Raw genomic sequence first — 23,391 nt, 5'->3', positions numbered from 1 at the left:
CGCTCCTAGCTACGTTGTGGTGGTATTGGTAAGCTCAAACTCCGAATTTCATTGTTTAGATTTGATATTCAATTTAGGGTTTTGAGCTAGTTTGTTGTAAAATCCTTTTAGATGATGAAATGGGTTTATAGTGACTTGTTATTCTTGTCACTTGGCGGGTTTTGGGTCGGTTGACGATTTGGCCTTGATTAGGCTTTGATTTGGAGTTTAATCACTTGGATTAGTGATTATGGAAGTGATGGAACCCTTTTTGGGTGAGTTTGGTTAACTAATTTTGAAATGGGTCAAAATTAGGGTTTTGGTGTCAAAATGGGTATGACACGTGTTTATCACTTGTGTTCGGGTTTAATTGGTGTGTTAGGACCATTTTCACTCGTGTTAGTGATTATTGGTTAGTTTTGGGCGTGGTTTGTACTTGGAAGTGCATTTGGGTCGAAATTGCACTAAGTGTCATATGGGTTGGTTTGTAAGTTAACCCTAATCATGTTATTGTATTTGTGATAATGGAATAGGTACTTTCCATTAGCGCGTTGCGGATTATTCGGAAGCATTCATCAAGACGACGAGGTGAGTGTTAATATCCTATGTGCATATGTATGTGTAGGATGGGTGCGGGTCGGGGTGAAGTGTTTCTTGGTTATAGAGCTCACTTCACATATAGGTGGATTTGATGGACTTGTGTATAGGTCCAATTGGCACGGTTGTGCATTTTGGTTGGCCACCTTTGGCGGGGTACACAATATGTGTGTACATTATCACACGCGGTATGATGTGGATTATATAACCCCAATGGCGAAGGGTTAATATTGTGATGCGGACTTAGATATAACCCCAATGGCGAAGGGTAGTATTGTGAGTGGAATAATTATACGTATGTGTATATGGCGTATTTATTTATGAATGTTATGGTATGAACCATCGAGCCGGCAGTGCCATAATGTGTGTGTGTGATAGGATATGAACCACGAGCCGGTAGCATCGAGTGTGAACCACGAGCCGGTAGCACTATAAAATAATTGATGTGAACCACGTGCCGGTAGCATCGAGTGTGAACCACGTGCCTGTAGCACTATAAAATAATTGATGTGAACCACGTGCCGGTAGCATCGAGTGTGAACCATGTGCCGGTAGCACTATAAAATAATTGATGTGAACCACGAGCCGGTAGCACTATAAAAGAGTATGACTCAATTGCGTATGGTGTGAACCACGAGCCGGTAGCACCATAGCGTTATGGTTAACCTTGGGAGTTTTACGCGTTGTTATATATATATTGTATACGTATAATGTTGTATTGACGTGATGTAGCTAACCTTCTGGTTGTAGCTTATTGGCATTGTTCACAACGTTGTTTGTGAACTTACTATATTGTTGGTGTTGTTAGCTTGTGCTTAGTGAACGTACGGTATGCTAGGTTTAGCTTGCCTTATACTTGGATGCTTCGGTATGCGCTATTTAATTATTATTGTGGCGTGTCCATTTTATACATATATATGTATGTAGTATATTTTCACTCACTAAGCGTTAGCTTACCCTCTCGTTGTTTACATTTTTATAGATTGCATGGATGCGGTGGCTCGGGTAAGCGCGGGGACTAGTGGACTTGCGTAGTTGCTTTAGAAGACTTGCTTTTGGATTTGTTTAGGATTGGGTAGCGTGTCCCCAATCCCATGCTCGGTCTATGTTTTGTATAAACTAATGGGTCGAAATAGTCACTTGTGGTATTTTGGGTCGATGTGGGCCCGGTGTCGTAAAACTCGGTTTTTATTATCAAAAACTCTTAGTTTAACCTATTGTAATATATTGTGAAAGTGTGTTGGTTTAAAAGTGTCGGGAAGCGGGTTTTCACCCGTGTGTAAAACGTAAAACTGATCAGAATCTGGCAGCACATCTGGATGCCGTCCCAGATGGCTGGACGCCGTCCTGGTTTTTACAACTGGACGCCGTCCAGATTACTGGACGCCGTCCAGATCAACTGGCTCTCAAAAAAAATTTTTATGGCACTTTTACGGATGGTTAACGGGTTGGGTTGTTACATCGTTCAAGCTTGAGTTTAGATATCATCGAATTCCATGAGTTTGTAATTCTCAATCTTTAAGGTCAATCTCAAGGATTGAGTAATATCGGGCTTAAAAGCTGATTTTTGATCTTTAAGGATATTATCCTTTCTGGGGATCTCATTTATTAGTCTTATCAAGCTAATTTGCACGGCGCCCTCCCCATTTTACGAGACAGATCCTCTCATGGTTAGGATAAGTCTGACCACCTGGCAACCCTGTTTGATACTGAGGTCCATAGATTTCCTGCTGATTTTAGAGATGACTTTTCTAGATTTTTCGTCAACCTACAGCTGGTCTGGACGACAACTTCATGACCTAAATCAAGAAGCGCGTGTCTTTTTCGGAAGCCTTTACTTCCTTTTAATGATGGAATTGATTCATCGTGTAGATCCATCTTTCTTTCAAATATATTACAATTTACCGGGTAAAACAGTTAATTTTGTCCAAAACAAAAGTATCTTCAATTATTTGTACAAAAATATGTGATATATGTTTTAAATAACTTGGTAAATTTTCTCACACTTGGCTTTTATTTTCTTTTATTTTCCTTTTTATTGTCCTCTATTCCATTTTAAATGAATTCTAACATTTTGGGTTGTTTCTCAATTTATGTCCTTTCCGAGGTAACAATAATTTCGGTGTTAACACCTAGTTTTATCGTTCATAAATATGTATAAACATGATTTTGAATTCATTTATTTGAAAATTTTGAAAACATTTACTAGAATTGGGTAGTCAGTATATAAGACTAAGGCTGTTCTTTATTATCAGAGAGCACTAGATTCTAATACAACTACTGTGTTACTAGTATTTTTAATGGTAACCAAGTGTATAAGTCAAAAACAAAAATTTTAAAAATTCGAAAGAATTTAACCCCTTCCCACACTTAAGATCTTGCAATGCCCTCATTTGCAAGAAATCAGTAACAATTTAAATTATTGAGGGTGATTAGCGTAGAAAAATAATTAAATTTTACCAAAGTTTCCAAATATATTGGCGTTTGTTTGTTGAATGATAAATGGTGCACATCATTTGTTCATTCCGTTTATTGTTTCATCACATTTATTTTGCATCTTGTCGTCAAAATTAGTAGCTTTTGCTGAACTTAATGCCAGTCTTTGAAAATGCATTGTTTTACCCTGTTGTGTACATAAGATAAACTGCAAACATATATACATATTTTTGAAGTTTGGTATATTACCCCACATTCAAAAATTATTAAAATATAATAATAAAAGTTAGAAAATTATAAAAACTAATACAATACCAACATAAGTATTAAATATAGCAACATTACAAATAAATAAGATAAATAAGGCTAAGTAAACTAGGGTTGATTCTGAAACCAGTAGGGGTTCCATGGTTCATTGTATCTATCTTGATATGCTTGAAATGGGTCATAGGTAGGAAAAGGTGGTCTCGTGTCCTCGGTCCACGGAGGAAAATGGACTGGCTCAGTAGGAATGTAGGTCCTACCTTGGGAGGCTAGATAGGCTTTGATATATTCTTGATGATATTGCCAAGCCTGATACTCTTGTTGCATAGCCCGTTGGTATTTAGTTTGGGACATTATTCTTTGTATATCGGTCATTTGGTTTCCTCCTCCCACATTACCTTGTTGTTGACCTCTTTCTACCTGTGGATGATTCCCTTGATATGGAAGTGCAACAATATTTCTTTTCAACAAAACCTTTGCACCAGCATATACCCGCATATCAATCCGATCACGAGGAATGGGTACTTGTACTAACTCCCTTCCCCGAGTAATATCCACACCGAGGTACTCGGCAATTAAAGTCACAAAAATACCACCTCCTATAATACTATTGTTTCGCATTCCCTTTATCATATCCGACAAATAATAGCCCACACAATAAGGAATATTTACAAAGCTCTGTGGGTCTCTAATACACATCAGATAAAATAAATCATCTTCAGTCACTTTATCTTTATTTCTACCCCTTTGTATAATAGAGTTGGAAATGAATCTATGGATTACCCTAAGCTCAACTCTATGTATATCAGTATAAGAATAATGACCTAGACGAAAACGATTATGGCTAGTCATTATACTCCACAATTCATTCTTATCAAAATCATAATCAACCCTTCTACCATTACTTATCAACTATCTACAATCATTAGTTAATAATTCTTCAGCCGTATAAATACACAAAGCTTCAGCCATATCTAATAAAGACATACGGCGCATCACACCTCCTAATAGAAATCTAATAAAACTTCTATCCGTTAAACTAGTTACTTCATCATTTAGTTCAATAGTACTTACTAACTCAACGCACCATTCCTTATACACATGTCTACGTATAGTGAATAGATTAATCCAATCATTGAAAGTAGAATTACCATACCTTTGTGTAAGTAATTCTCTTATTGGCTCGGCCAATCCTACTGTTTCTAATGGTGCCCAATCTATCACCCTGGACACTTCAACATCTTTGGGATAAAGAATGCTCAAGTTCCTCTGATATTTTGGATAGTCTATCCAAAATCTGTCAAATCGTAATTTAGGGTGTAGATTTGCTTCAACTGATCGCGACAATGAAATTAAAGGAAGCGGTTGATTCTGTTTGTATTGCTCACTGAGATCTTGATCCTCGTCACTTTCATTATAAGTATTCAAATTTTATGGCGCGGATGAAGATTCACCTCGTTCATTCTGCTAAACACATTAAACAAAAAGGAATTGTGCATCCAAAAATGCATTGGTATTAGCAAAATAACAATTAAAAATAACTAACATGACATGTTTAATCCATATTAAACTCATGCTCATTTTCATATTTTTAACAATTCTACACTTTTTCAAATAAGCATATATGAAAATGTTTACCAAGTTTATAAGCATTCTACTCAAATAACTTGTCAAAATAATCATTACTAGCAATTAAACAAGTTTCAAATGGCTTTTATATCAAATTAATCAAGTTCATGAATTTTAGACTTAAAAAGTCCACTTTAATTCTCAAAAATCATGTTTAGGATCAAAGTATTGATCATTTAGCTACCTAAACATGTTACACTACTTAATTTAGCAATAATTCATGATAAAAATCGGCCATAACCTGTTTATATCAAAAAGTCCCAAATTGCTCAAGAACATAAAAAAAAATTCCAATTTAAGAGTGTTAGGGGTGTAGAAATTACCATTCTTCTTGAAAGGGATCTAGGTAGGAATCTCCACATCAATTTTTAGCAACAAATTTGATGAAAAACGGTGCAAAATGGCGATTTTGGGGTGCTTTTTTCGTGGATTTTTCGCAGAATATGTGTGGTGTGTGTGTGAAGAAACTGGTCTGTCGACCAGTTTATCCTTTCTGGATTTCTGTTACTCCGCGATCTCGAAGGGGGATAGCCTCCTGGCTCCGCGATCTCGAAGTTCCCTTTTTTTTATAAAAAAAATCTTATACTAATAAAACATATAATTAATTAAAAATTAAAATTTTGTTTCTTTTTAGGATGAGGGCATTTCGGATCGTCGTCCTAGTCCGTCCCTCAACAAAATTTTAAAATTTGTCAATTCAAAGCTCAGTTTTAAAAACAAAGATTTTTGGGTTTTTTTAATATTTTTGGCATACTTTAATTCAACAAGATTAAAAATAATGATAATAAAAATTCTCGTCCCTCCCTTGGGTAGAGCAATTTCGGTTCAACGACCTAGTCTTCAACTCACGACGAATTTTTAGAAATCAATTTTTAACTTAGCCAAATAAAGTAAATTTTTGTTTTTAAATTCACACCAAACTTAAATTTAAAATGCATAAAATTAAAAATTCATATTATTAAAATTTTAAAAAAAAATTCACACCAAATTTAAATTATAATTTTGTTTTTATGCATACAAACCTATAAAAAATATTAATTTTTTCAAATATTTACAAACTTAAATCTATTAATTTTAAAAGTTTTACAATATTAATTTAATATTTATATATTAAATTTAAAAACATAGTAAAATTAAAAATAAAAAATCTTTTTGGATACGCCCCTCTTTTCGATAAAGTAATTTCGGCTATATTACCTAGTTTTACTTCTGACAAATTTTTGAAATATTTTGGGTTGATTGATTAAAGATATTTATACCTTAAGAATAAACGGTAAATTTCGCAGTGATGTAATAAATTTTTGTATGATATCAATAATTTCGGTCGCAAAACCTAATTTTATTGAATACCAATTTAATACTTTATAGTGAACAATTTAGCGTTTAATATCAAAAGGTTAAAAGCAATAAAATAAAAATAAAAACTGTACATACTTACCTGTGAAATGGAATTCTCAGTGACCTATTTTAGCCCACTCATAAGATAGTCGGACTAATTGGTTTTCCATAGCTACATAGGCATAACCTCGAGCATTCAACGTTTTTTCTTCGAAACATATGAACGGTCCATCTCTGCATAAAGTAACGAATTCGGTATTGGAATATATCTGATTCGTCGAACATTTTCCTTCGTGTGACCATTTTCCGCATTTGTGACATCTTTCAAGGTGTCGAGCTCTTCTTTTCGCTGCGGATTTTGATTTTCCTTTACCAAAATGTAACTTATTATTTTCGTTCCTGGATTCTTTTCTTACTCCGTCCAATTTACCTCTGATTAATGATACCAATTCACTTGGAAGGGTGTCATTATTACGTTTAGTGATCAAAGCGTGTAGCATTAGACCATGGTTTAATTCACAGGAAGTCTTCATCTCGTAAAACCTAAAAAAATAAAAATTCAGAATGGGGGGAGAAGACTAGTTCTTTAGGGTCTGCTAGGGAAAGACCATTCGGATTCCATTCTCGAGAACTACACGAAAACAGAAAATCTAACTCTAACAGAAATACATATTACCCTACCAAGATTCGAACCTCCCCACACTTAGTTGAAATTGTGATTAACGTTATTTTCAATTGGATCATCAATAACTTGAATATCTTTGACTTTTACTTCAATCCATTTATTAATTTTCTCCGTAACTTTCACAAATTCAACTAACATCGCCTTTTCTTTTGGTGATAAATTAGATATTAATCGGTTACATAACTTAAAGTTTCCCTTAATCTTAACATCGTGAATCCGTTTATAAAGTTTCTTCGTTGAACTGTTAAAAACGGGTTCATCTAATTTCTTATCATCAACGGGGTTCTTTGTGATCGGATCATCATTAAGTGTTTCTTCATCTTCCCCACACTTATGCGTTTTTATTGGTTTAACAGTTTTGGTTGGTGGAGATCTAAACTTTCGGTTCACAAAGGTGATTGATGTATCACCATCCCTAAGTGTCATTCTACCTTCTCTTACATCAATGAATGCCTCGGTTGTTGCTAAAAATGGGCGACCTAAAATTAGAGGAATATCAAGGTTTTCCTCCATATTAATCACTATGAAGTTTGCAACAAATGTCAAACTTCCCACGTTAACAAGTAAATTATTTGCTATTCTAACCGGGTGTTTAATGGTTAGGTCAAATGATTGAACACCTATTTTGGTTGGTTTTAATTTACCCATACCTAATCTTTTGTATAAGGAAAGAGGCATAATATTTGCACTTGCTCCTAAATCCGCGAGTCCATTATATACAGCACCATCATTAAGCAAGCAAGAAATGATAAATTCACCCGGGTCTCCTGCTTTAGTAAGTCGAGTTGGTTTGTAAACCTTTTTCGGGTGTTCTTTTCTTGGTTCTTTCACTTCTATTTGAACTTCTTGTTCACATTTTTCTTCGTTTCTTGGAATGGGAGGTTTGTATAAGAATTCTTCTTCATCACTCAAATTTGAATCCTCCCTATTTTCCAATTTTGATTTTTCATATGTTGTTGATAACATATTTATGTTTTCATTTTGAAGGTTTTCTTGGGTGGTGAAATTATGATTGACTTCATTGTCAACTTCCATCGAACCATGTATGTAATGTTTAACTCTGTGACCATTAACTTTAAATTCAATCCCATTTGAATTTATTAACTCTATTGTTCCGTATGGGAAAACTCTTTTGACTATGAATGGTCCAGACCATCTTGATTTCAATTTTCCAGGAAATAGCTTGAATCGTGAATTGAAAAGAAGAACTCTGTCTCCTTCTTTAAATTCTTTTGAACTTCTGATTCTTTTATCATGCCATTTCTTCGTTCTTTCTTTATAGATTAACGAATTTTCGTATGCCTCAAGTCTTAATTCTTCTAATTCAGTTAGTTGACTTAATCGTAGACGTCCGGCTTCATGTAAATCAAGATTACATGTCTTCAAAGCCCAAAATGCTTTGTGTTCAATTTCTACTGGAAGATGACATGCTTTTCCGTAAACGAGTTTAAAAGGTGTTGTTCCAATTGGAGTTTTGTAGGCTGTTCTAAAAGCCCAGAGTGCATCCTCCAATTTCATGGACCATTCCTTCAGATTTGATCCTACGGTTTTCTCTAGAATACGTTTTAAAGCTCGGTTGGTATTTTCAACTTGTCCACTTGTTTGTGGATGATAAGCGGTGGAGATTTTATGAGTTACTCCATATCTTTTAAGAACTTTCTCAAGTTGATTGTTACAAAAATGAGTACCCCGATCACTTATTAAAGCTTTCGGTGTTCCAAACCTAGCAAAAAGACGTTTTAAAAAGTTGACTACAACTCGTGCATCGTTAGTCGGGAGAGCTTGTGCTTCCGCCCATTTAGATACATAATCAATGGCAACGAGAATATAGAGATTATTATGAGATTTTGGAAATGGACCCATAAAGTCAATACCCCAAATGTCAAATACTTCACACATACTTGAATGACATTTTGTGGCATTTCATCACGTTGACTTATTTTTCCGGCCCTTTGACAAGCATCACAAGATTTGAAAAGAAGGTGTGCGTCTTTGAAAATTGTAGGCCAATAGAATCCAGTATCGTAAACTTTTCTTGCTGTTAGTTGAGGCCCATAATGCCCTCCTGTTGGTCCTGTGTGACAATGGTTTAAGATTTGACTAGCTTCATCTCCGAATACACATCGACGTATTATTCCATCGGGACAACTTTTAAACAAATGTGGATCTTCCCAGAAATAGTGTTTTATATCACTAAAGAATTTCTTTCGGTTTTGGTACGACAATCCTTTTTCAAGGATTCCACATACTAAATAGTTTGCATAGTTTGCAAACCATGGAATTTTATTATAATCTATCTTCAATAGATATTCATCAGAAAAGTTGTCTTGTATGGCCGATTCATTTAGAACTTCTAATTCAGGATTTTCAAGACGAGAAAGATGATCATCGGCGAGATTTTCTGCTCCCTTTTTGTCTCGGATTTCAATATCGAACTCTTGTAAGAGTAAGATCCAACGGATTAATCTTGGTTTGGCATCTTGTTTCGAAAATAGGTATCTAAGAGCAGAATGGTCGGTATAGACCACCGTTTTAGCTAGAACGAGATATGAACGAAATTTGTCAAAAGCAAAGACAATAGCAAGGAGTTCTTTTTCAGTAGTTGTGTAATTTGTTTGTGCTCCTTGTAACGTCTTACTAGCATAATAAATAGGTTGAAATCGTTTTTCAATCCTTTGTCCTAAAACTGCTCCCATTGCAAAATCACTTGCATCGCACATTAGTTCAAACGGTAGATTCCAATTTGGAGTTATCATGATCGGCGCATTAGTGAGTTTCTCTTTAAGAATATTAAAAGATTTGATGCATTCATCCGAAAAGATGAATGGAGCATCCTTTTCTAGGAGTTTATTCATAGGAGTGGCAATTTTAGAAAAATCTTTTATGAAACGTCGGTAAAAACCGACATGCCCTAGAAAACTCCTAACTCCTCTAACATTGGTGGGATGTGGAAGTTTAGCAATTACATCTACTTTAGCTCTATCCACTTCAATTCCTTCCTTTGAAATTTTATGACCAAGAACGATGCCTTATTTAACCATGAAATGACATTTCTCCCAATTAAGTACTAGATTTGATTGTTCGCATCTAATAAGCATTCGTTCAAGATTAACTAGACATGATTCAAATGTATCACCGAAGACTGAAAAGTCATCCATGAAAACTTCCATGCATTCTTCTATGATGTCGTGAAAAATCGCCATCATGCACCTTTGAAAGGTTGCAGGGGCGTTGCAAAGTCCAAATGGCATGTGTGTGTAAGTAAAAGTACCATAAGGGCACGTAAATGTGGTTTTCTCTTGGTCCTCGGGTGCTATTGGAATTTGAAAATATCCGGAAAAACCATCAAGAAAACAATAGTAACTATTTCCGGCTAATCTTTCCAACATTTGATCAATGAAAGGTAAGGGAAAGTGATCTTTTCTGGTGGCGTCATTTAATTTTCTATAATCAATACAAACACGTCATCCTGTTACAGTCCTAGTAGGAATAAGCTCATTTTTCTCATTTGTGATGACAGTCATGCCACCCTTCTTAGGTACGCATTGAACTGGGCTTACCCATGGACTATCAAAAATTGGATAAATTAAACCTGCATCTAGCAGTTTAATAATTTCTTTCTTAACAACATCTTGCATATTAGGATTTAGTCTTCATTGGCGTTGCACATACATTTTATGACCTTTTTCCATAAGGATTTTATGTGTGTAATACGAAGGGCTTATTCCTTTAATATCATGAATTTTCCATGCAATAACTGGTTTATGAGCTTTTAGCACAGAAATGAGTTGAGATTTTTCATTTTCAGTAAGAGAAGATGATATTATTACAGGTAATTCAGATTCACCATGTAAATAAGCATATTCCAAATGGTTTGGAAGTGGCTTTAACTCTAATGTCGGTGGTTCTTCTATCGATGATTTATATCGATATCTGTCTTCTTCTTTTAGCATTTGAATTTCTTCTGTTGTTGGTTCATATCCATTAGCCATAAGTGTAGCTAACATTTCAGTTTCATCAATTGGTTCAGTTCCTTCTCCTAAAGAACATTCTCCTATTCCTTGTAATTCTGGAAATTCTTCTAACAATTCTGCATGTGATTCTATAGTTTGAATATAATAACATGTATCATCTGCAGATTGTGGTTGTTGCATGACTCTATCCACAGAAAAGGTAACACTCTCGTCCTCTATACTTCGGGTCAGTTTCTTACCAAAAACGTCTATTACTGCTTTAGCCGTGTTTAAGAATGGTCTTCCTAATATGAGAGGAACTCGAGAATCTTCTTCCATGTCTAGAATAACAAAATCTACTGGAAATACTAAAGTACCAACTTTAACTAGCATGTTCTCCATTATCTCTCTAGGATATTTTACTGATCGATCGGCTAGTTGTATGCTTATTCGTGTTGGTTTCAATTCTCCAAGGTCTAGTTTAGCGTATAATGAATATGGCATTAAATTTATACTAGCACCTAAGTCTACCAATGCTTCTATTGAACTAAGACTACCCAGAAAACATGGAATTGTGAAACTTTCTGGATCTGATAATTTTTCTGGTATCTTATTCAACAGCACTGCAGAACAATTAGTATTCATAGTAACAGCCGAGAGTTCTTTCATTTTCTTTCTATTAGTGATTAGATCTTTCAAGAATTTAGCATATCTAGGCATTCCTGAAATCACATCAATGAAAGGAAGATTAACATTTATCTATTTAAACATATCCAAGAATTTGGATTGCTCGGCTTCAAGTCTCTCTTTTCTCATTTTACTCGGGTAAGGAAGTGGTGGTTGGTATGGTTTAACATAAGGTTTAGCTTTAACTGTGTTATCTTCATTAACCTTTTCAACTACCGGTTCTGTTTCCTTTTCTTGCTCAGGTTGTGGTTCTTGTGGAGTAGGAATATCATCATCAGAAATTACAGGTATTTCAGGTGGTTTAAGTGTAATACCACTTCTTGTGGTAATGGCTTTAGCTGTTTCATTCTGGGGGTTAGCATTTGTATCACTAGGTAGACTTCCCGGTTTTCTTTCACCTATCAACCTTGCTAGGTTACTTACTTCTTGTTCCAGATTTTGAATAGAAGCTTGTTGATTTCTAAATGCTTGAGCATTTTGTTCATTGGTTTGTTTATGAGATGTGAAAAATTGAGTTTGAGATTCAACTAGCTTTGACATCATGTCTTCTAAATTTGGCTTTTTATCATCAGTTTATGGTGGTTTGTTTTGAAAAATAGGTCTTTGTTGATTGTAAGTATTATTGGATACTTGTTGATTGCTTGGACCTTGTTGGTTGTTGTATAGAACATTTCGGTTATAATTCTGATTTTGATTGTAGATCGGTCTTGGCGGTTGATAATTATTCTGATAATTATTTCCAGGCCTTTGGTTTATGTATGAAACATTCTCTCTTTGTTCCATTGTTAGTTCAATACTAAGACAATCTTTTGTTAAATGTGGTCCTCCACACTGCTCACAACTAATTCGTATTGAGTGAATATCTTTAGTCATCTTTTCCATTCGTCTTTCGACAGCATCTATCTTTGCGGACATGGAATCTAAGTCATGGCTAGAATCGGCTCTAGCTGCTTTAGATGATCTAATGATATCTTTTTCTTGGTGCCACTCATGTGAGTGGGAAGCAGTGTTATCAGTAATTTTATAAGCATCAGTTGCTGTTTTCTTCATAATGGAACCACCAGCTGCTATATTGATGTCTTTCCTTGTAGTGATGTCGCATCCTTGGTAGAATATTTGTACTATTTGACAAGTGTCTAAACCATGTTGCGGACATCCTCTTAATAACTTTCCAAATCTTGTCCATGCTTCATATAGAGTTTCATTTGGCTTTTGTGTGAACGTAACAATTTCTACTTGAAGTCTTACGGCTTTAGATGCCGGAAAGAATTGTTTAAGAAATTTTTCAACTAAAACGTCCCATGTATCAATCGCCCCTTCAGGTAACGATTCCAACCAATCTTTGGCTTCTCCCTTTAAATTCCAGGGAAATAACATGAGATATATCTGTTCATCTTCCACTTCTCTCATTTTAAATAGAGTGCAGATCCTATTAAAGGTACGAAGATGTTCATTTGGATCTTCCTTCGGTGCACCACTAAATTGGCATTGATTAGTTACCATGTGTAGGATTTGTCCTTTGATTTCATAATCTGGCGCATTAATGTCAGGTTGAGTAATTGCGTGACCTTGGCCAGTGCGTTTAGCTCTCATTCGGTCTTCCATACTTAGAGGTTCCAGATTTTCCATGATTGAATTTGTTGAATCTGAATCACTATAGGATTCTGATTTAATGGTTGGTTCCTCAATAATCTCTGTTTGAATGATTGGTGGTTCCGGAGGAAAGATTAATGGTTCAGGATCTCGAAATCGTCCCTGAATATTCTCCGAATTCTCAATTGTGAGGTCGGGTTCAAAAAATGGATTATCGGAAATTTGAATTGGAGTACTTGGTCGACTGGATGACGATTCTAAAGAAAAATCAACGGCGACAATATTTGCTAGATGTCTTGATCGAGTTACAGGTGGTGAATGTACAAAAGGTGGTGATCGTTTTGCTCGGTGCATTCACTGAATATCCTATTAGTTATAAAAATAAGAAAAATTATATAAGTTATCAAATTAATAGACTTTTCTGATTTTGCCCACGTTTCGAATAGCCAAAAGATGCAGCAGAGGGGCAGGATTCGTTTGGTCTCAATATAATTGAGTACTGTTTGGCTCCAATAACCCGGTCCACGTACAAATCCAACTATTACTACGAACCAGAAAATTTTGATGTCTATCAATTTAACCACTTAAAATAATTTTTCGTTTAAATTTAAGAAAATTTTAGAGAAGAAATAGAAAATTCTATGCCCTAAAACTAGAGCGTCGAGAAATAAGAAAGAAAAAGAGTGCGTCGAAAAACGTCGAAAAATAATAGGCGTCGAAAAATAAAAATAAGAAAGTAGCGCGTCGAAACTTAAAAAGTCTAAAAACTAAGAATTAAAAGTTGCGTCTAAAAATATTAAAGCTTAAAAGGAATACTATATTCAAAATGGTAAAAACTTAAAAAGGTACTAAATTTTATAAAACGGCTTCGCAAAATTCTAAAGCACCTAAATCTTAGTCTAAAGAAAAAGCACATAAGGGATTTTACGGCAAAGCCTAAGAATCTAGAAATAAAAATAACTATGGCAAAAACTATGACTTAAAATTAAATACGAGCGAAAAATACAAATATTACGCTAAAACAAATAAAAAGATACAAAATATAAAAATAAACTTAAAGTTGTAAAAAGTACAATTTTTTATAAAAATATTATTTTTATATTATTTATTTTATAAAAGTATTAATTTTATATATTATTAAAACTAATTAAACTAAAAATACAAATTAATAATAAAAACTAAAACTAATTAATTTAAAATTAAACCCTAATTAGGGTTTTAATAATAATAATAAATAATACTCCGTAATTAATGCAGAATTAGGGTTTGACCAGGCGTGTCAGGGTGTGCTACGCGATCTCGAAGCTCTCTGCCTTTTCTACTCCGAGATCGCGGAGATGAATATTACCGGATTAAGTATTGGGCTAAAAACAGTTCGGCCCACTTCGATATTTAAATAAAAATAGTGTTGGGCTTCGACGGGTTTCGGCCCAATTCTTAGTTTTAATTAATTTTTTTTTCTGTTTTTGATATTTATATAAAATATTTATATAAATTAAATAAAAACTTAATTTTAAAAAACTAAAATAGAAATAAAATTACTTTATAATTTTATATATTATATATTTTGAACAAACTTTTTAAAAATAAATATATTTTTTTATAGCGTTTCGCTTTGGCTTTCCCCGGCAGCGGCGCCAAAAATACTTGATGTGTGCTAGGTGTACTAGGAAATAGTTATATTTTTACTAGGAAATACTATTAAATACGATACAATTTTACACAAGTGATTTATTTATTTATAGAGTGGATATACCTAAACCTTGCTACAATACTTATAGGTAGTGTACCTAATCGTACAGTAGTGTAGTTTTTAGTAAGTCCGGTTCGTTCCACAGGGATCTTTAAACAAGCTTAACGCTATATTTTTAACTTATATTTGTAAAAATACAAAAAATATATATAAGTAGTATTATTATTATAAAAAGGGGGTTTTTACCGTTTAATGACCGGTTTGTCGATTTTAAAACTTTAGTCGCAGTTAAAACTTAATGTAAAATATTAAAAATAAATATAACTTAATTTAATGCGTAAAGTAAATTACGATAATGAAATTGCGATAACTAAAAGTGCGATAAAATAAAATTGCGATAATTAAAGAGTACGATAATTAAAAATGCAATTAAATAAAATGACAATAAATAAAAGTGCGATAATTAAAAGTGCAATTAAATATGAAATATAAAGAATTATGCTTATTTAAACTTCCGTAATCATGATGTTCAACGTGTTGTTTTTAGTTTATTCCCATGGGATAATTGTCCTTTGTCCTGGATTATTCGATATGTTCATACGGATTTGTCCATAATAGTCCATCAGTCATAATCATAAAGTGCAAAAGTCTTCGTCAAATTATTCTTATTCCCGAAGTCAAATATTCCAACTAATTGGGGATTCGAATTGTAACAAGGTCTTAATACTTTGTTTAATAAATACACCAGGTTATCGACTGCGTGTAAACCAAGGTTTTACTACTTTGCTAACAATTACACCAATTACTCTTGAATGTAATCCACCCCTGTTTCAACAAGTCTATTAACTATTAATCCAGTTCCGTGTCCGGTAAAATGAATAATTATTGGTATTTATAGATATCCCTCCCACCGTACCCAGTCAAGCGTATGTGGTTATATATAAATAAGTCAAATTATAAGTCTATATATTAAATTAACGAGGTATCATTTAGTTAATATAAAGCCCATTAATAGCCTATAGTCTAATTTCTACAAGTGTCGTTCTTTTGTCCAAACCCCAATTATGGTACAAGGCCCAATTACCCAATTTTAATATTTAGTCTAACATCACGATTACTTCGGCTTAAATAAGCATAATAATAACTTAGCTACGAGACATTAATGAAAATAATTTAAACATAACTTACAGTGATTTATTAATAGCGTAGTGTTACACGGACAGAATTTCGACTTACACCCTTACAACATTCGCTAACATACCCTTATTATTAGAATTAAAATTAAAATTAAAATTAAAATTATAATATATATATATATATATCTTTACGTATGATGAAAAGAAAAAGAAGTGTAAAATATCGATCGAATGCGTTGCCTTTTATAGGCCCCATTTCAGTTTTGGTGTGCTCCGCGATCTCGAAGGGTTTCTCCTTCACATCTCCGCGATCGCGGAGTAGTGGATTACAGCTCATCCAAGTTTGGCTCCTAGCTTGCCGACGAATTTTTTAATAAATAAATATAATATATATATAATTTTAAGAATTATTTATATATTATATTATATTTATATGCATAGTTGACTTGTAATTTTCGCTCCGTTGCGTCATGCATTGAAAGTTGACTTAGGTCCCGGTTTCGGATTTTTGAACGTCCTTGCGTACAATTTAATATCTTGTACTTTTCGTTTTGTAACTTGTACTTTTGTCATTTCTAGACGCTTCTCATCAATAAATTGAACCTCTTGAATCGTACTTTGTACTTTTGAGCTTTTTGGTCGTTTGCGTCTTTAAATCGTCGAATCTGCCTTTTGTCTTCACTTTTTAATATTTAAACGAATATCACTTGTAAATAGAACAATTGCAACTAAAAGCTTGTCTTTCATGAGGAATAATGAAATGAATTATGTGTTCATTTTTAGCATTATCACATATAAACCATATATTCATGTTAGACTTGAGCCACAGACACTAATTAACAACTTTATAAGTTAAAAACATCAAAAACACAAAATCTAGTGATTTTAGAAAGTTACCTAAATGTAATGAAATTGGTATGGAATCAAAGAGGAAGATGAGAGGATTCCGAATATGCAATTTGTTTGGATGGATGCTTGCTCGATTTGAAATGGATGATGATTCTTTGTGATGAAGTTTGAGAGAAATTGTGAAAGTAGTAAAAGAAAATGGAAATGAAAATGAAAAAGAAAGGAGGTGGGTGTTGACTAGTCAAAAGCTAGTCACATCTTTGCTCCCTTGGCGAAACTAGTCCCTCGAGTTCGGTTGCGGGTGCGTGAATTACCTAAACGAGATATTTTAAATACGCGTATTAACGAAGGATGTTATAATCATATAACGGACTTTAAATAAATAAACGGAAAAAGTAAACGAAAAAAGGCGGGATGTTACATTACCTACTCCTTAAAAGAAATTTCGTCCCGAAATTTAAGTAGGCGTAGTAGTCGTTGTTTCTTCCTCGAGATCTTGCGTTTCCGGAACCGGGAACAAGTGAGGATATTTCTTTTGCATTTGATCTTGCCTTTCTCAAGTAAACTCGGGTCCTCTTTTGGCATTCCAATGAACCATGACAATCGGGATTCGGCTTTGTTTCAACGTCTTGACGGAGGTGTCCACAATTTCAACTGGTTCTTCCACAAAATGACGTTTGTCATCAATAGTAAGTTCCTCGAGAGGGATGACGATATCGGGTTCGGCAAGACACTTTTTCAAGTTAGATACATGGAAGGTAGGATGAACGTAGCTCAATTGAGGTGGAAGATCTAAACGATAAGCAACGGTTCCAATACGCTCCAAGATTTCGAAAGGACCAATATACCGCGGATTTAGCTTCCCGCATTTCCCAAAATGGATTACACCTTCCAAGGTGCGACTTTTAACATTACTCGGTCACCGACTTGAAATTCGAGGTCGTTGCGTCGCTTGTCGGTATAGCTCTTTTGATGACTTCTGACCGTCCTAAGCCTATCTCGGATTTGAACGATTTTCTCGGTTGTTTCATGAATGAGTTCGGGTCCGGTGATTTGTGTGTCGCCTACTTCGGCCCAACAAAGAGGTGAACGACATTTTCGGCCATATAAAGCTTCGAATGGTGCGGCGTTAATACTCGCGTGATAACTATTATTGTAGGAGAATTCGGCGAGAGGCAAGTGCTTATCCCAAGCTTTTCCAAAGTCGACAACGCAAGCTCGTAGCATGTCTTCCAAGGTTTGAATTGTGCATTTGCTTTGTCCGTCGGTTTGCGGATGGTATGCGGTGCTCATGTCTAAACGTGTTCCCAACGCTTCTTATAAAGTATGCCAAAATCTAGAAACAAAACGGCCATCTCGGTCGGAGATAATCGATAAGGGTACACCGTGTCGGGCTACGATTTCTTTAATGTAAAGTTGTGCGAGTTTCTCCATGTTGTCAGTTTCCTTCATGGCTAGGAAATGCGTGGATTTGGTGAGACGGTCAACAATAACCCAAATAGTATCATATTCGCCAACCATCTTTGGTAGTTTGGTGATAAAATTCATCGTTATCCTTTCCCACTTCCATTGCGGGATTTCGGGTTGTTGAAGTAGTCTGGACGGTCTTTGATGTTCGGCTTTGACTTTGGAGCAAGTTAGGCACTTTCCAACATAAGTAGCAACGTCCTTTTTAATGTTCGGCCACCAATATTGTTCTTTAAGGTCATGGTACATCTTATTGGCACCGGGGTGAATCAAGTATCGTGACTTATGGGCTTCGTCTAAAATAAGGCTTCGTAGGTCCCCATATCTAGGCACCCAAATCCTTCCGGCGTAATATCGCAGTCCGGTTTCTTTAACTTCAAATCGAGAGGTGAGGACGTTCAAGTGTTCGAGAGAGATGTTTTCATCCTTGAGAGCCTCGTCTTGGGCTACACGAATTTGACTATTAAGGTTGGTGTGGATGGTGATGTTTAAAGCTCGGACACGAAGAGGCACCGCTCTTTCTTTTCGACTTAAGGCATCGACTACTACATTTGCCTTCCCGGGATGGTAACGAAGCTCACAATCATAATCGTTTAAAGTTTCAATCCACCGCCGTTGTCTCATGTTTAGTTGCTTTTGGTCGAAGATGTGTTGGAGGCTTTTGTGATCGGTGAAGATAGTACTCTTGGTTCCGTAAAGATAGTGTCTCCACATTTTAAGTGCGAAGACAACGGCTCCGAGTTCGAGATCATGTGTCGTGTAGTTTTGTTCATGAATTTTGAGTTGTCGAGAGGCATAAGCAATGACTTTCTTTTGCTGCATCAATACACACCTAAAACCATGTTTCGAGGCATCGCAGTATACAACAAAATCGTCATTGCCTTCGGGAAGTGACAAGATAGGAGCGGTGGTTAGCTTTGTTTTCAAGATTTGAAATGCGGATTCTTGTTCGGTGGCCCAAATGAATTTCTTTCCCTTGTGAGTTAACGCGGTTAGAGGACGAGCAACCAAAGAGAAATCCTTGATGAATCTACGATAGTATCCGGCGAGACCCAAAAATTGACGAATGTGAGTAGGAGTAGTAGGAGTCTCCCATTTACTAATGGCTTCGATTTTCGTTGGATCGACTTTAATACCTTGATCACTTACAACATGACCAAGAAATTGAACTTCCTTCAACCAAAATTCACACTTGGAGAATTTGACATATAGTCGTTCTTGTCTCAAGAGTTCGAGCACAAGTCGGAGATGTTGTCCGTGCTCTTCTTCGCTTTTAGAATAGACCAAGATGTCATCGATGAACACAATAACGAATTTATCGAGATACGGTTTACACACGCAGTTCATAAGATCCATGAACACCGCCAGTGCGTTAGTGAGACCAAATGGCATAACAAGAAATTCATAACTACCATAACGAGTTCGGAAAGCGGTTTTGGAGACATCTTCCCCCTTAACCCTTAATTGATGATAACCCGAACGAAGATCGATTTTCGAATATACACAAGACCCTTGTAGTTGATCAAAGAGGTCATCGATGTGAGGAAGAGGATATCGGTTCTTAACCGTCAATTTGTTTAGTTCACGATAATTAATGCACATTCGTAGGGATCCGTCTTTCTTTTTAACAAACAAAACCGGAGCGCCCCATGGTGAATGGCTAGGTTGGATAAAACCACGGTCAAGTAGTTCTTGGATTTGACTTTACAATTCTTGCATTTCGGATGGAGCAAGTCTATATGGTGTACGTGCTACGGGTGCGGCTCTCGGAATAAGATCGATTTGGAATTCAACCGGTCGATGAGGTGGAAGACCCAGCAATTCATCGGGAAATACATCGGAATAGTCACTAACAATTGGCACATCATCGATGTGCTTCTCATCAGACTCGACTTTCTTAACGTGAGCAAGGATCGCAAAACAACCCTTACGGAGTAGTTTTCTAACTTTAATGCACGAAACGAGGTTGAGTCCGGTGCAACTCTTATCGCCATAAACAATCAAGGGTTCACCATTCTCGATAGGAATTCGGATTGCGTTAAGATCACAAAGGATGTGAGATTTCGTTTTGGCTAGCCAATTCATACCGATTATTACATCGAAGCTTCCTAGTTCCATTGGTATCAAGTCAATTTCAAACTCATTACCCAAAATGTTTAACGTACACCCCCGGTAATATGTGTTGGCACTCAATAGTTTTTCGTTGGCCACTTCAATGGTATAAGTGGTATCTAGTGGAAGTGGTGGAGTGCTAAAAGAATGAGTCAAAGTCTTGGATACAAAACTCTTATCGGCACCCGAATCGAATAAACAAGTAACATAAGTGTTGTTGAGGAGAAACGTACCCGTGACTAATTCATTGTCATCTCGAGCTTCCTCGGTGTTGATGTTGAAAGCTCAACTGCGTGTGTTGGGGTTGGCTTTCTTCTTCGGACATGCATTTCTAAAATGACCCATTTGGCCACATTCATAACAAGTACCCGATTTTGGTGCATTAGGCACCTTTTGAGCGACGGGGGCGGCACTTCTACAATCATTAGCCACATGACCACCCCTTTGGCACCGGTGGCAAAATAGATTGCTACATTCACCATAGTGGTGTTTGTGGCATTTGTTGCAAAAGGGTTTATTTCCGCCATAATTTTTCTTGGCATCGGAGGTGAATGGCTTTTTGATGAAGTTGTTGTTGTAGTTGTTGCTTGATTGGGGGGCTTCCCATTTTCTTTTGTTGCCGCCCGATTTATCCTCGGCCTTAAGTGCCGGAACTACGATTTCGTCAACCGTTTCGATCAATTGGCGGGCCATGTTTAAGGCTTGTTGTAGGTTAGTGGGTTTGGATGACATCACTCCTTGTTTGATGCTCTTTGGAAGACCATCAATATAGAGTTCAACCCTTTGAGATTCGGGGTTCACAAGGTTGGGACACATCAAGGATAGTTCGGCAAATCGTTGATTGTAGGTCTTGAGATCGTTTCTGACCGCCTTTAAAGTTCTTAGCTCTTGTTCGAGCTTTCGGGTTTCTTCACGAGGGAAAAATTCGACGATCATCCTTTCCCTTAAATCGGCCCAAGAGAGGGCGTGAGCTTCATCGGTACCCACCGATTGTACATACGTGTTCCACCACGTGAGAACGATACCGGCAAAGGTGTGGATAGAATACTTGACCTTGTCTTGGTCCCGACAACCGCTTATGCTAAAAATGGCCTCCGTTTGTTCGAACCATCGAGTGAGAGTAACCGGTCCCCTGGTCCCATCAAAAGTATGAGGTTTGCACCCCATGAAAGCTTTATAGGAGCATCCTTCGCTTGAGTTACTGGCCCCTTGATTATTGTTGTTGTGGTTGTTTTTATTGTTGTTGTTGGAGGAGTGACCGGCCATGGCCGCATCCACGGCGGTGGCTATCATTCGTTGTAGAGCTTGTTCGGGAGTCTCATGGCGTGGCACATGACGAGGAGGCATTGTTCCTTCAAAACACAAGAATACCGTTGATTAGTATTTTCAATAATACTAATCATGATATGGAATAAAGATAGAGAAAAAATTTCCTTGACTCTCCTTAAATTCTTTATGCCATAATGTCGGAACGTTCATATGAGTCACCGTAATATAATCCCAGAAATTATATTACCCTAATTCATATGTGCATTCGACATTATTTCACTAAGTCAAGGTGGCGTTTCAATTAAATTAAACAACGTGAGATTAAGATAAAATAAGAGTATATATGAGTAGAAACATTCGAGTATAAATGCACAAGTAGTCAAGTAATTCCTACTTCAAGTCTCTATGCCGGTTGTAGTCTAGACTCACTAATGTACCCTATGACTCGGGGTTGACACCAATGAACTCTAAATCCCTACAACCAAGGCTCTGATACCATCTGTAGCGACACGACCAAATCATGTTTAACGGCACCGTCTACTTTGGTCCCGTTACGTGGTCGTAAGTCTTTCACAAGACGTTTGACCAAAATATGTCGCATTCATTTCATAAGTAAAAGGATGTTTCAAGTTTACAAAAGTAGTTCAATGACTAGTTACATTTCAATGTTTAACGTACAAATGAAACCTATGCGACACAGTTTAAAAAAAAAATAGTCAAAAGACGCTCCAACTATGCACGTATACTCGACATCCAAGCAAGTATCAAAAAGTAAGCAGAAGCATGTATCCTTAAGCATTCAAGGACCTGAGAAAACATATAGAAAACTGTCAACGAAAATGTTGGTGAAATCATAAGTGTTTTAGTAAACGTTGCATTTGAACCACAAGATTTAATATAAGATGATTATCAAAATCATTTGCATTCCCAAGTTGTTATTTGTTTCGCGGGCACCCAATTATCAAAATTAACTGTTTTGTACCCTGTTACGTAGTGTTAGAACATACACTATACTTGAAAATATATTTCATCCGCTAACGGTAGCGAACCGTCCGAATGAGGCTCGTCAAGCCCATGTGATCACATAATATAAGTTCTCGTTTACACCCTGCAAGTGTAACTAATGATAATTGAATTGAGGATTTTTGTTCAAACCCGTACGTGGAATGTTCGTTTTTGTACTTGTGTTCAAAGTATAAAAGTATGATACGTATATGTTTCTCATCCCATAGTTTAAAGCATAAAAGTTGTTTGAAAGATGAGACTATGATCTCACCTCGGGTGCATGAGTAATAAGTACTTCAACAAGTAACGTGTGCAAAGAACAATGCTAGTCTTGACCTAAACAAATAGGTCGTATCAATAACGGTAAACACGATAGGTCAAAGATGTTCAATTAGTCATATGGCTCGTTACGACTCGAATAGTATAGCATGTGAATCACGTTGTCAAGTTTCATGCAAGAATCAAGTATAAAGGCACGTTAGAACGATTGCATAAACGTTTGGTTAAGTTTGACTAAAAGTCAAAATTGGTCAAAGTCAAAGTCAACGAAAAAGTCAACACGTTCGGGTCGGGTCCCGAACTATTTTCCTAAGCTTAGAAATCATATATGAGCATGTTGGCCAAGTTTCGTGTTGATCGGGGGTGCGTAGCATACTTAGGATTAAGCAAAAATTGACATTTTTAGGCAGTCTGCCTCAG

At 36.0% G+C, this 23,391-nt stretch overlaps 1 non-coding gene across 1 annotated transcript; it reads left to right on the top strand.

Annotated features, from left to right (window-relative positions):
* The first annotated feature begins 12,706 nt into the window (after nt 1-12,706).
* On the top strand, nt 12,707-12,813 carry LOC139850916 (small nucleolar RNA R71). The gene has a single exon (XR_011760290.1). It is a non-coding gene; the product is annotated as a small nucleolar RNA R71 (small nucleolar RNA).
* The last annotated feature ends 10,578 nt before the right edge of the window (nt 12,814-23,391 follow it).

The sequence above is a fragment of the Rutidosis leptorrhynchoides genome, chromosome 5 (genome assembly GCF_046630445.1).
Source record: "Rutidosis leptorrhynchoides isolate AG116_Rl617_1_P2 chromosome 5, CSIRO_AGI_Rlap_v1, whole genome shotgun sequence".
NCBI lineage: Eukaryota > Viridiplantae > Streptophyta > Magnoliopsida > Asterales > Asteraceae > Rutidosis > Rutidosis leptorrhynchoides.
Note: the sequence above shows the minus strand (reverse complement) of the source record. Positions and strands in the feature narration are given on the sequence as shown.